We start from the raw sequence: 13,694 nt of genomic DNA on the forward strand, positions 1-13,694 counted from the left end.
TTTTGTCATTCACATCTTACTGTGAATTATTTTGATCAGCTAATCAGAGGGCAGCTGGAGAAGACTAGGTTTCGAGGAGACAGAGGTGGACAGTGCCCAAAACAGATTCTGTCATGAGCCATGCCATCTGTAGTGTGTCACTCCTGAAAACTGTCCCCTGCCCCCCCCCCCAGAAAGCATCAGAGTTGCACATTTCTAGGTGTGTAAAACCAGTATGCACAATAGTGCACCAGAATATAGTCCTAAAACCATCAGCTACGGTCTATTCAGTGCTTGTAGGATTAGAGTAACTGAAATGTGATTCATTAAAAAGTTATTATGAGCAAGGGACCTTTTATCTACAACAGCACTCAGGACAATGCCTAACCTAGCCTGCTCATACCACTTCTTCAAAAGATTAAATCTTCCCCACATCAGATCTGCTCATTACACTGCTCATCAAGAGGGCAAGACCAGTGCAGGTTCAAAAGCAGAGCTTCAAAGACAAAGCCAGCACTTCTCTGTGACTTTGGCTTGTCAATCAGTCACTTTGCTAGATTTTAAGAATGTGTAACTTACCTTTAAAAAGTATCTTCTCTTATTTACTTCCTATAACCAGTTGCTGAAAACAAAGTAAAACATCTCCTTGATATCTTAATAAGCAACTCTAGTTCTGAATTGTGGTTTGTGCATCCAGATTACACTCAGCAAAGCATGAATCATATAGACCCCATTATGTGATTATGCAAATACACATTAAATACACAATCACAAGCCTATATGGGCAGTGAGATTTAATTAATTATTATGACTTCGCTTACTTGATGAATGTAGCTTTACTAACTAACCATCCACAGATGTGTTTCCTCTCTTGATTCATTTACATTTTAATACCATATAGAAATGATAAATTTTTGCAACAGCAGATGATAAAAACAGATGGAATAAACATAATTGAACCCAAGATGATTTACATGAGTTAGAGTTGCACAGTTTGTGTACATAAGCCTGTTTTAAATGCTTTGTTCTTAGATTGTAACTCTTTAAGAAAGAACTCCACAAACACACACAAAATCATTCAAACTAGCCAAAGGCATTCAGATTGCACATTTAAAGGTGATTGAGTAGCTCTTTAAATAGGCAATCAATCACTAACTTTATTTAAAACTATAACTATCAGAAGATAAAAGTGATCAAAAAGACGAGACACAATGACCTAGATTCTAAAAGTTATCAATAAACATTAATGCTAAATGAAGTGAACATTTGACAAATTACCAGGTGTAATTGAAAATCTCAGCCACTTACAGATCGCATTGTTCCCTGGAGGGCTGCATTCCAAACATAAGCAACTGACAGTCTACTCAGGGAAGAAATCTAAAACCATTAGACCACTTCATTTCATCTCAAATAGTTTTCACATATGTGTACATGTACAGGAATCAGCGATTCCTTTCATGGGCATACATTGGAACTGATGTACAGGGCTAGCATTCCCATTTGTTTGACATTCTATAAAGCAAAATGTCAGTCTCATTAAATGTCAGTGTTTTGGGTAACAAAATTTTCATGCTATTCTAAAAAATGAGGAAAATTTGTTGTTCTTCAAAAAGGAATGTAAGAATAGCATAGGACATGAACCAGTTACCAGAAAACAACTGCTCTGTGAACTGTAGAAAGCCTTTATATAATAAGGGATTCCTGGCAGAACTGTCCTTGAGCAGAAAGTAGATTATAAATCCATGGGCTTCAAACTACGTTTGTTCTCCTTGAACAGTTATTTAACCATACTTCTTATCTCTGGTCGTAGCTGCAACCTTAATGCTTTACTTCTATCTCTATGTCAATGCTGCTAAAAGAAAGAGGCTAAATTTCTTGAATAGGGGGAGTGTTATATTTTCTAAAATTTAATTTTTTGAGTCAAACAAGCTGTTTTAAAAAAAATATAACGGATGTTTTGGTTTAGGGCTTCATCCTGCCAAATCACAAGCCGGGTTTTTCATACCTGGCTTGCTTGTGGTACTCAGAGATACATCAGAATTGGGCTTACCCCTGCTTCTTTTCTCAGGTTGAAAAGACCAAATTTATATGAGGAATTTATCTAAAAAAAGTTGACCAACATCTCAATACCCAGAGGAATGAGTCTCTTAAGCTCCATCATCTAAGGAATAAGCAAATAGGTGGAGACCAGTCGGCAGCAATGAACTAAGATTTAATTTAATTAGCGAGAAGCCAAACTGAAGTGAGATTCAACCACTTAGCTGTCACCAGATTGGGGAGGTGTTTATTTTGAAGTTTACAATAAATTTTAAAGCAAAGCAAGTAAAGTGAAAACATCCCTCTAGACAAAGAATGATAATTAATATTTACGCACTGAAATCACATACTATTGTTCCCTTGACCACAGTCATCATTTGTGCTTGAGATGAATATAGTGGCTTATATATTAATTTCTCATTCTCTCTCTGGAATAGAAGGGTATGACAGACGAGCAGGCATTTGGTACAGCAGTTAAGATGTAGCTTGGGACACCCCCATCCCATAGTGGGATCCCTGGTTTGAGTCTCGACTCCTCTGCTTCTGATCCAGTTTCCTGCTAAAGTACCCCTTGGAAGGTGGCAGGAGATGATCAAGTACTCAGATCCCTGTCACCCATGCAGCAGACCCAGATAGAGTTTTGGTCTTGACTTTGGCCTGGATCAGCCTCAGCTGTTACTGGCATTTGAAAAGTAAATCAGGAAACCAGGAGATAGTGGCCTGCATAGTGCCTGACACTTTGAAGGGGTTCACCAGAGTCAAGTTTGGTCTACATTTTTTTGCCAAATGTGCCTGCATTTGCTGCAAGAATTGTCACCTCCATTTGCCATCATAGGTAAATGCATTCAAAAACACTTTCCATGTTGTCCATGCAAAACAATAACTTGCTAATTCCCTGTTTCAATAACTCTACATATTTCCACTCATTACCAATAATACATATGAACTTTCTCTCTGTATCATAGAATTCTGTTTTGGATTCATTCATAGGAACCTCAAACACTGCTATAGTAGCACGTCTACAAATTTTGGCTTAAAAACTTAAACACTATGTCAGTCTCCAGCAGTCAGGCAATCACGTTGTAGATTACAATACGCATATCTACAATTTCTTTGAGACTTCATAGATTCAATAGCTTGGTGAATTTGTTTTGGTTTGTTTAACAATGGCCTTACTAAATTCTTCAGGATTCTTGTTGATTTCTGCTCAGAGCAAACTGCTTGATGTCAAGTATCTTAGGTCTACATTGTCTAAAGTATGATATGTGGGTTTCTCTTGCTTCCAAGTCCTTTAATATTCTAGCATTTGGAGATTTATTTTAATCCCCACAGAAGACCAAAAGAGATGCAAACTCACACATGGCCAGTGAATTAGCGACAGCCGTATGTCCGTGCCAAGTTTCTATTTGAGGCATGTAACCCCTTGGTATCTTGAGGAAAACTTAAGATATAAATTTACGGAGCCTGCTTTCTTTTCCAATTGGATGTAACTCCTCTGGCTGATCCTTCACTTTCAGTTCTGCCATAAATAATTAGTCCTGACCAACTCTTCCAACTAAGAGATGTAACTTGCAATTTTCTGTAATAATATTGGATCTTTGCTGTTGTTTAATATTTCCTAATTCATGATGTAACCATTGACTATCTCTACAATTCAACTCTGTGCCCTCTCGCTACTTGCTGCTCTGAACACCTCCGGCTGCCTTCTCGCCTCCATTTCTGCGTCTGCGTACTCACTGCTGCAGCTCCTTCCCATCTCTGCTCCAAGACATTCCCGGTTCCGCCCTTCCTACCGCAGAAGTCTTGGCTGCAATGCCATCTCCTCAGTGCAGTCTTGCTCAGTTTCTCCTTCTGCATTGGTATCCCCACCCCTACCTACCCACCACACAAGCAAGGATGTCCCCAGAGACGGTCTGGGGTTCCCAATGGACCTCAAGAGTAACTGGCAGCCTCAGCCGCCAAATACGCTGTTACTGTGTGGGCTGAGGCTCTGAGCACTAGCGAACTGTTTTCATACAGTGTCAGAAAGTCATGTTTAAAGTCTTTGTTTTTTCATAATATGATATTAAAGTACCTTTAGCCGCAGAGTAAGGAGCCATCCAAAAGCAGGGTATTCTGACTTCAAAACTTCACAGCTCCCCAGTCGCTTCCAGATTTAAATCCGGACTCCTGGACCCTAAGACACAGCAGTAAAGGCTTTAAGCATCTTTAGTGAACTGATGACCTAATCATCTGTAGGTCATTTCTTCATCTATATTCCTAAGAACTGTGTATGGGGATGGGGAATCAGGTGTGTGTGTAATGAGAAAGAAAAAAAAAAAACTGGGACAAAACATGCAAACTGTGCAAAAGATGGGGTGAAGTTTTCCGCCAGAGGAGAACTAGGAAATGGAAACATTAAGTTGTCACAAACGAGCAATGTTGATAAAGAAGAGGAAGCCGTTACCATAGAGATGAATGAGCCAGTGCAGCTAACTTTGGCACTGAGGTACCTAAACTTCTTTACAAAAGCCACTCCGCTTTCTCCTACAGTAACACTCAGTATGTCTGCAGATGTACCCCTTGTTGTTGAGTATAAAATTGCTGACATGGGACATTTAAAGTATTATTTGGCCCCCAAGATCGAGGATGAAGACGGATCTTAGGCATTAAATCCAAGGAAGTAAAACGAAGCTCTGAGAACTGCTTCGGAGATGTCAGTGTGTACTGAAGTCTTTCACCAAATTTGTACCTTTCTGAGTACATATGTAGATACTGTTTTCTGTAAATAACCTGTTTCCTTCCATTGTCTACAGTTTGTTTAAAAAATAAAGTCCAAAGTTAAATCTGGTCTTGTTAACCTAGGAATACTTCTGCCTTACTTAGAAATACTTGTGATTTTTATAACAACGTTCTTTAAATGCAATTTTAATAATTTTCAATTTAAATAAAGTTATCTGAATTTCAAATGCCAAAAATAAAAAGTGGTGAGCCTAGGAAAAGGGTCTATGAGCACGCACAGCTGCAAGGGAGTTCACGCGGTCAGAAGGCAAACAAGCCCTCGGGAGCACAAGGCCCCCTCGCTCCCAACGTCTTTCAAGCCGGGTCTTCACCAACAGCCTTCCCTGTAACAACTCTGATGTCACAAAGGAAAAACCTGAAACAGTTAGTGAGAGCACTGCTCAACAGTGCTTCAAGACTGACCACACATGTAGCATGCTGACACAGACGGGCGACGTCCTCTGGCACACCAGGGAACGTTGCCCGTCAACACTGCACGCGTGTCCTGTGAGACAGAACGCAGCTTTACAAAGCTACGGCTCCTCTTCCCTCAAGATATCACAGAGCAAGTACTTCGGGATGCAACGCCTCAACCAGAAGCTCAGCAGAGATGGTGGCTGTCCGGAGCCTGATGATTATGCATGAATTGGACCCCTTTTGATTTTCTGCAAGGATTTAAAAAAAAATCTCAAAATGTTGGTGAATTAAAGAGAGCTGAAAAGAGATACAGTCACAAAGTCTATTTCCTCTCTGATGCCACGAACAGTGTGATTTTTTTTTCAGCCATTCCCTTCTTTTCCATTAGAAGTCTATTTTTAAAATGCAAAAATTTCAGGAAATTATAGCAAACTCCTATTGGGTTGTATATTCAGGTGCTGTTCTGCAGGAAACCCCCACTTGATTCCTGCCAGTAAAAGGGCTCCTGGAAGCCAAGTGTCTATTAGGTGAATGTTGCCCTAACTAAGCCAACCAGGCCTTTCAAAATTCTGACCTAAACACACACAAGTTGGAAGTTTTGCATCTTGGTAAGGTAAACAGCAGAGCTCTGGTCTGGCTAACACAGCAGTCGCTAGTCACATGTGTCTATCTAAAATTCAACTGATGACAATTTAAAACACAGTTCCTCAGTTTGTTAGCCACTAGTCAAGTGCTCAATCTCAGAGCAATTCCATCACCACAGAAGATTCTGGTAGAGATGATTTACAGCACAGGTCAACCCACTGCCACTCAGAGGCCAAATCTAACACTAACACACCAAACACTAACACACCTAACACCGACACACCTAACACCAATACACTTAACACTGACACACCTAACACTAACACACCTAACACCAATATACCTAACACTGACACACCTAACACTGACACACCTAACACCGACACACCTAACACCGACACACCTAACACTAACACACCTAACACCAATATACCTAACACTGACACACCTAACACTGACACACCTAACAGTAACACACCTAACACCGACACACCAAACACTAACACACCTAACACGGACACACCTAACACGGACACACCTAACACCGACACACCTAACACTAACACACCTAACACCAATATACCTAACACTGACACACCTAACACTGACACACCAAACACTAACACACCAAACACTAACAAACCTAACACTGACACACCTAACACCAACACACCTAACACTGACACACCTAACAGTAACACACCTAACACCGACATACCTAACACCGACACACCAAACACTAACACACCTAACACGGACACACCTAACACGGACACACCTAGCACCGACACACCTAACACTAATACACCTAACACCAATATACCTAACACTGACACACCAAACACTAACACACCTAACACAGACACACCTAACACCGACACACCTAACACTAACACACCTAACACCAATATACCTAACACTGACACACCTAACACTGACACACCAAACACTAACACACCAAACACTAACACACCTAACACGGACACACCTAACACCGACACACCTAACACTGACACACCTAACACTAACACACCTAACACCAATATACCTAACACTGACACACCTAACACTGACACACCTAATACTAACACACCAAACACTAACAAACCTAACACTGACACACCTAACACCGACACACCTAACACTGACACACCTAACACCGACACACCTAACACCAACACACCTAACACTAACACACCTAACACTAACACACCTAACAATAACAAACCTAACATGCTGCTTGTTTTTGTATCCATGAGATAATTTTTTTATTTTAAAATGATAGAAAATATGACTACTTTGTCACTTGTAAAAATTAAATGAAATTCCAATTTCAGAATAAAGTTTCATTGGAATGCAGATGCGCTCGTTTGCATATTGCTGATGGCTGCTCTCATGCTATGTCTGTGACAGAAAGTGTGTGTCTAGCAGAGTCTAAAATATCTACTACCTGGCCTGTACAGAAAAAATTTGATCATCTCCCTGCTCTGGAGGGAGGCAGTAAGTCTCCAAAGCTGCCATTTTTTTGAACAATTGCTACAAAATCTTTATTTAGGCAAATACTTAATCAAAGAAGCTAAAAAATGCTATAATGAAAGCTATAAAACATTGAGGAAAGAAATCATCATTGAGGATGCAAAAACCATTGGAAAGATAGTCCTTACTCATGGAGTGGAAGAACTGCTATCTACAAAATGTTCACGCTAGCCAAAGCAACCAGAGTCAATGCAAGATCTATCAAAGACATTCTTATTTTACTTTATGTATACAAATTTTGTACACCAAAACTGCCTTGATACTCCATGGATGCTAAGATTTTATTAACGACCAATGCGTGCTGACAACTGTTGGACACGCAAGGTGATTTTGCATTTCAGTGCTAAACACTAGAAAGCAGACCTTCATTAGGAGTATCTATCGGGCAATGAGCATTTAGCCTGGTGGGTAAGAGCCCCATGTCCCGTATCAGAGCACCTGGATTCAGTGTTCACCTCTGGCTTCTGACTCCAGCTTCCTGCTGCTGCAGATGGTGGCAGGCAGCAGTGACGGGTTCCTGCCACTCACATGGGAGCCTGGATTGAGGTCCCAGCTCCCAGTTCCAGCCTGACCCAGTTCCAGCTCTTGCAGACATCTGGGAAGTGAACCAGTGGATGAGAGCTCACTTGCTCATACACACTGGAAAGAGTATCTATTTTCTTCCCCAACCCCAAATCAATAAGTGCTAATGCATCCTATTTTGCTGCTCACTGAGGTGAACCAGGTCTACTATTGCCAAAAAAAAAAGAAAAGAAAAGAAAAGAATGGTAAGAAAACAGTGGTCTTAGCAATAGAAGGAACTCCTTGATATTCTCTGTGAGGGGCCTGCAAAGTTCCCTTCAAGCGAGCACAGTACCAACTCTCCCTGCAGCTGCACAGCCAGACATGTGGGTCAGAGCTGACGGCATAATTAGACTGCAAACCAGGTGTAAGTGCAATCAGAGTGGAAACTATGAGGCTGCATCCTTGGTGAACCATGAACTCCTCCCTACACTGAAAAGAGGCACGCTGATCGTCTATTTCCTGAAGATTTCATTACACTCGGTAATTGTCACAAGTCGCGGAATCCTGAGGGTCACCCACACTGTCAGAGTCACGTTGTACTGGGACCTGCCATAAATTGACAGGAAAAAATGGATCCTGGGCAAAACACTCCAGAGATCAAGACAGAATTCCTGAGGTGGGCAGGAAAGGAAAATGTCCAGGGGCTTGGGGGAGAGGTTGCACTTCACAGGAATTCCAGGTCATTTGCTATGGTAAGTAATTCTCTCACTAGGACTCTCTGATAGAAGCCACCGGAGAGTCTCTCTAATAATGTACCCGATAAATCACATTTTATTTGCTCAAAGAAGTACCAGGGAATCACTTTGCCTGAAAGCCTGATATACAGATGCTCCTTGATTTATAATGGGATTACAGCCCAATAAACTAGTTGAAAATATCATCAGCTGAAAATTCATTTAATACACCTAACCTACCAAGCATCAGAGCTGGGATTAGCACACCTTAAACATGCTCAAAAAATTCACTTTAAGGGCTGGTGCTGTGGCACAGCAGGTTAAAGCCCTGGCCTGAAGCACCAGCATCCCATCTGGGCGCTGGCTTGAGTCCCAGCTGCTCCACTTCCGATTCAGCTCCCTGCTAATGCACCTGGAAAAGCAGGGGAGGATGGCCCAAGTGCTTGGGACCCTGGACCCCTGTGGGAGACCTGAAGGAAGCTCCTGGCTCCTGGCTTCAGATCAGCTTAGCTCCAGCACTTGTAGCCATTTGAGGAGTGAACCAGGGAATGGAGGCCTCTCTGTGTGTGTCTCTGCCTCTCTCTGTAACTCTTTCAAATAAATGTCTTAAAAAAAAGTTTAAAAAATACTTTAGTCTACCTCTAGAAATGTTATCTATCACAAAGCATATTTTGTCATAAGTTACTATGTCTTATAATTTGTTGATTATTTTACTAAAAGTGAAAAACAGAGTGGTTGAGTAGTTATGTTTTTGCATCATCATAAATTCATATTATAAATCAAACCATGATTAGTGGGCACAGTGTAATTGCCAAGGGAATGGGAGTGAACATGAGGTCAGATGGTCTCAGCTTGAATCCCATGTCTACCATCTAGCATCTGCCTTGTTTTTCTCATCTGTAAAAGGGGTGCCTACTTGTAAATTTGTTTAGATTGCCAATGAAGATAACTCAAGTGTTGAGCACTGAGCCAGGAAGACCATTAGATCTGAATGTTGATGTTTCAGAGAAATTACTAACAGCTGGGCAATTCCCATCTCCTCCTCTACTTTCTTTGAAAACAGATTCTTGGGAATGCTCAGCGACCATGCCCAGTTCCAAGTAAAGGCTCATGATCTGCTTGGACCAACCTTGACAACCCTGGGCCTCATTTTTCCAGCCTCTCTTGCACCTGGAACTTGCCATGTTCCAGTTCTAGGCAATAAAACCTCAACAGAAAGCTCCCAAGTTGGGAGGGGAGGGGAGAAGTGGAGATCCGGGGAAGTTTTGCTTTCTCATGCACAAGGGAGACAGGCAATGTAGTCATAAACATGAAGGCAATGCCACCAGACTTGCAGTGTCACAGCTCCGCCCCTTCTGAAGCACTGAACCATCTACAGTCACGGAGAATGCCAGACTTCCTAGGGAATGAGAAAAATGAACCTCTCTTTGCTGTGCATTATCTCATTTGAGCCATTTCTAAAAACGGATTAGGCAGAATAAAGATTCCCAGAACGCACTGATGGATACCATTTCCCTGTAGATTTGCTAGTCACCACTATGGGAGTGGAACAAGAAAGAAGTGAAACGTGTCCACCAGAGCTTCGCTTCCTCACAGTTACCCCCTGTGACTTTGCACCCTGACTGTCTCCTGCGGTGCTGAAAACCCACAATGCCCTAGTTCCTAGCAAAACAGCATTTTCCTCTAACTGGGAATCAGTTAAGCCTACAGATAGTCCCATGCAGGACAACTCAAAAGTAGCTCATGCTTCTTGAGTGCTAACCACAAGCTGGGGATTGTTTTAAGAATATGACACAAATTGACCTGCTGAATAAAATCATCTACTCATATTGGTGTTACTATGAACTCCACTTCACAAATGAAGAAAACAAAGCACAGAAGAGTTAAGTGCCTAGCCTAAGGACACACAGCTAGAAAGGGGTAGAACTAGGAGCCAATCAAGAGCAAAGAGTCCATAAACCAAAGCACCATACACTGGCACCTCTGCCTCTAAGGATGTTGGCCACAAGCCCAGAGTCAAGCCCCGAACTTCTCACTGTTCTGGTTAATTCACCTAATGGACTGTCCTGTTTGAGACAAATCACAGGGTCAAAAAGTATAACTGCAAATTTCTCTTTTTGTGTTGTATCTGCAGTAAAATATGTATAATTTAATGTTAAGTGAAGGCAATGATTCAAGTGACTAATAATGCATGTACTGTTCTACCCACTGTTAGTTACCATCGCAATACTCCTCATGGAGACAGAATTCATGTCTGCATGCAAGCTCATCCATTCAAGATACCAGCTATTGAGTTTTGCATTCTGACAGGCACTGTACAAAATCTTATTAACCAAGCAAGAGACATGCCCTACATCCCTTCCGCTTCTGGAAGCTTTAGGAGTGGAAACTAACCTCAATGCTGGTGCATTAATGCGTCTTGATTTTGCCCTCAGGGTGAAACAGAGCCACTCAATCTCTGATAAGCGTAATGGTGGTCTTGTACAGATAGGTAGCTCTACTGGGCAGGGCCTGTATGGAAGTGAATTAGCATCTGAATGGAGAAATAACTGATGATCAAGGACAGTGAAGCATTTAAGTCAGAGGCTGCAAAAAAGAAAGGCTGACTTTTTAAACTATTTGATGGATGGCTGAAGTATTTACCCAACTTGGTCTCCTCTTCTTTGCTCTAACACACTACTCCTTCCTTTAGTCATTGCATCCCTAGCTGCACTCAGGAACACACATGGCCTTAACAAGGACTATCATCATCTACCCTAACCCCTTCTCCAAAATACATGGATTTAGGGAATTAAAAGGTGTTTTCTGGAGCCAGCATTGTGGCTCAGTGCATTAGGCCACTGTCTACAATGCCAGCATCCCGTAAGAGCACCAGTTGGAGTCTGCAGCTGCTCCACCTTGGATCCAGCTCTCTGCTAACACATCTGGGAAGCCAGTGGAAGATCATTTGGAGTGTTTGGACCCCTGTCACCAACCTCAGAGACCCCGAAGGAACTCCAGGCTCCTGGCTTCAGCTTTGCATAGCCTCGCTGTTACAGTCATTTGAGAAATGAACCAGCTGACAGATCTCTATCTTTTCCTCTCTCTGTCACTCTGCCTTTCAAATAAATAAATGAAAGAGAGGCCAGTGCTGTGGTGTAGCAGGTAAAGCCACCAATTGCAGTGCCAGCATCCCATATGGGCACCAGTTCTAGTCCCGGCTGCTCTACTTCCTATCCAGCTCTTGCTGTGGCCTGGGAAAGCAGTAGAAGATGGCCCAAGTTTTTGGGCCCCTGCACCCACGTGAGAGACTCAGAAGAAGCTCCTGGCTCCTGACTTTGAATTGGCACAGCTCTGGCCATTGTCGCCAATTGTAGAGTGAACCAGTGGTTGGAAGACCTCTCTCTGCTCTCCTTCTCTCTCTCTGTGTAACTCTGACTTTCAAATAAAATGAATGAATCTTTAAAATAAATGAATGAATGAATGAATGAATAAATAAATAAATAAATAAAAGAGTGACAGGGAGAGGGAGAGGGAGAGGGGAGAGGGGAGAGGAAGAGGGAGGGGAGGGAGAGGGAGGGGAGGGAAGGAGAAAGTGCTTTCATCTGCTGGTTCACTCTCCAAAAGCTTGGGCTCAGCCAGGCTGAAGTCAGGAACCATGAGCCTTTTATAGGTCTCCCATATGGCTCCAAGGGCCATCCATTAGCATGGAGCTGGATCTGAGGTGAAGCAGCTGTGACTCGAACTGGGATCCAGCATCGCAGGCAGCGGCTTAACCTGCTATGCCACAATGCCAGCCCAATAAGCAAATCTTTTTTAAAAAAGTCTTTTCTCTTTCCATATCCAAACCAAAAAGAAGTCCATCAAAGTAATTTCATTACTACAGCTTCAGTTTAGCAGTGGATAACAGTTCTGTAGGAAACTGACACCTTTCAGGAACACAGCAAACTACTCCAGCAGGCTCAACTCCTCTTTAAGAACACAAACAGGTTCTGTTATCTCAGGCATAAGAGGCCATCCTATAGCTATTATTATTGATCTCCATCCTCGGATTTCCTCTCCAAATGGCCACAATAGCCATGTCTGGACCATGCTGAAGGCAGGAACCAAGAACTCCATCCTGCAGGGGCCCAAGTACTTGGGTCATCTTTTTCTGCCTCTCAGGTGCATTAGCAGGAAACTAGACTGGAAACAGAGTAGTCAGGACTCTGAACCCACACTTTGATATGGGATATGATACAAAATGATATGATAAACGCAAGCAGTAGCTTAAACTCTGACACATCACATCACTCCCTGCCACCATTGTTTTTTGATACCAAAAAAAATTTTATATATATATATATATATATATATATATATATATATGGCAGAGGCTTCTACAGCCAGGAAGAACCTGATTATCCCTTGATTCCAGAAGACAGACAGTAAGCTGTGAAGAGAGCACGGGGCGCACCGGAGCACAGGTTCGCCTTCAGTCTGCGGATGTGTCTGCATTTTCTTCACGGTAGCTCTGACACCATCACTTTGTCTCAAGCCTTATAAGCAGGCTTCAGCTCCCAACAAAACAGTGTAAAATACTTTTCGTACTGACTCAATGTGAAGTCTCCAATTCTTCAGGCAATGAAGATGCCATTCAAGAAAACTACAGGTGGTTACACGGTTCACCTCTCCTTTGGATTTGAAACAATTACTTTGTACTCAGGTTTTCCAGCCCTTTGGCACTGCCACCTGCCAGAAATCCTTAATAGACCTGAAGAGAAGCAAACTTGTCAGCTGCAGTAACAGGTCACAGCAGCCAAACAATATATTTCCAAATTAATTGAGTAAGAATATTGGGCCATGCCTGCCAGATTTATATGGTCTGATTTGTAGACGATAATGAAGACTGGGTTCTTAATTATAAGATTTGCATTCCTCTACTCTATCCCGAAAGCTCAGACAAAAGCTGTCTTTTCCGACACTGAAATTACGGTTTGGGAAAGCATGATGGGGAAAAGTGGGCTGGCAAAGCACAAGCCATCCTAACGGGCAGTTCTTGGGCACTCAGGTACTCTCCAAGTTAACAATAGCTATTGCTTTAGTTCTTCTGTTACTAGAACAAAATACATGAGGCTGGGGAAATTATCAAGGACAGAGATTTATGTAGCTCATGTTTCTGGA

At 42.2% G+C, this 13,694-nt stretch overlaps 1 long non-coding RNA gene across 1 annotated transcript in view; it reads right to left on the minus strand.

Moving 5' to 3' along the window:
- LOC138845910 (uncharacterized) overlaps window positions 1-4,194 on the minus strand; it is a 173,307-nt gene extending 169,113 nt beyond the window's left edge. The window contains exon 1 of the long non-coding RNA XR_011383228.1: window positions 4,091-4,194. This is a non-coding gene — a long non-coding RNA (uncharacterized lncRNA). The remainder of the gene's footprint in view (window positions 1-4,090) is intronic.
- Window positions 4,195-13,694: the final 9,500 nt, after the last annotated feature.

This window comes from Oryctolagus cuniculus, chromosome 16, assembly GCF_964237555.1.
Source record: "Oryctolagus cuniculus chromosome 16, mOryCun1.1, whole genome shotgun sequence".
Lineage (NCBI taxonomy): Eukaryota > Metazoa > Chordata > Mammalia > Lagomorpha > Leporidae > Oryctolagus > Oryctolagus cuniculus.